This window comes from Nematolebias whitei, chromosome 19, assembly GCF_014905685.2.
Source record: "Nematolebias whitei isolate Nwh7 chromosome 19, NemWhi1, whole genome shotgun sequence".
Lineage (NCBI taxonomy): Eukaryota > Metazoa > Chordata > Actinopteri > Cyprinodontiformes > Rivulidae > Nematolebias > Nematolebias whitei.
In genome coordinates, this window is record NC_056516.1 from 39,065,434 (window position 1) to 39,066,860 (window position 1,427).

The window sequence follows — 1,427 nt, forward strand, 5'->3', positions numbered from 1 at the left end:
GGACTCAGAGACTGAAGACAGCTGGATGTGGGTGGACGGATCACCTCTGAACAAAAGGTTTGATTGTTGATGAAACTTGTTTTAATGTAAGAGTTAAACTCTCTGAGGTTTGTCAGAGTTAAAGTCACCAGTTTTTTCTGTTCTTTATTTTTTAGTTTGACGTTTTGGAGCCCTGGAGAACCCAACAACGCACCTAATTTAGGTGGAGAAGACTGTGTGATGATGGAGTTGAAAAACAGAGGAGGTGATCTGAACACCTGGAGTGATTACGCCTGTTTCATAGTTTCCAGATTCATCTGTGAGAAAGCTGCAGAATCTGAGCAGAGTTCATGTGTCTGAGTTCAGATCAGAGTCAGTCCAGGATCCAGAAGGAGCAGCTTTTAGGAACTGAATGTCACAAACAGTTAAAGCTTCTTCTAGTTTAGTGTTTCTTGTGTTTTATTCTAAGTTTAGTCACTTTGGTTTGGTATTATCCGCCTCTGAACAGGTCTCTGAACTTAAACTTTACAGTCAACTGTAATTCAGCCTGAATGGATTAATGCTCCCAGACAAATTATTAAATATTATGGTCTTCTCATATTAGTACCTCACATACACTATACACCATGAAAAGCAAAAAATCTGTTTTTATTCTTTGCGTTTAACCAAATTAAATAAAATGTTTCCGATTTTTTATATATTTTTTTTGTTAGATAGTCTTGTTCTTTTTACATATAGTTTTTTTTTTTTTTTTTAATTCAACAAGGATTGTTACTACAGCGTGCGCTCTCAGGACATTATTACCTTGTTATTATTTTAATTTTTTATATAATTTCTTCCATTTACTTTTCATTTTATATGATTGTCTATTGTTGGGGCAGCATGGTGGTTCAGTTGGTAGAGCTGTTGCCTCTCAGCAAGAAGGCTGCTGGTTCAAATCCCAGTCCGGAAGCCTCTCTGGGTGGAGTGTGCATGTTCTCTCCGTGCTGCGTGGGTTTTCTCCAGGTACTCCGGTTTCCTCCCACAGACCAAAAACATGCATGTTAGACTGATTGGTAACTCTGAATTGTCTCTAGGTGAGAGAGAGAGTGAATGGTTGTTTGTCTCGTTTGTCTCTCTGTGTCCCTGTGATGGACTGGAGACCTGTCCAGATGTCCCCCGCCTCTCACACGGTAATAACTGGATATGGGCACCAGTGACCCTCGCGACCCAAAAAGGAAGAAGTGGGTAAAGAGGATGGATGGATGGATGGATGGATGGATGGATGGATGGATGGATGTCTATTGTTGTCTGTACCTCGTCTGTGTTCTTTGTTAAATCAGGTCTCTCTTTTAAATGAGTCCTCGAGGCTCAATGAGACTAACCTGTAGAAATAAAGGTTGAAGTGAATATATCTAAACATCTTGTTTATTACCTGCAGCGGTGTTTGGAGTTACCATGACGATGTA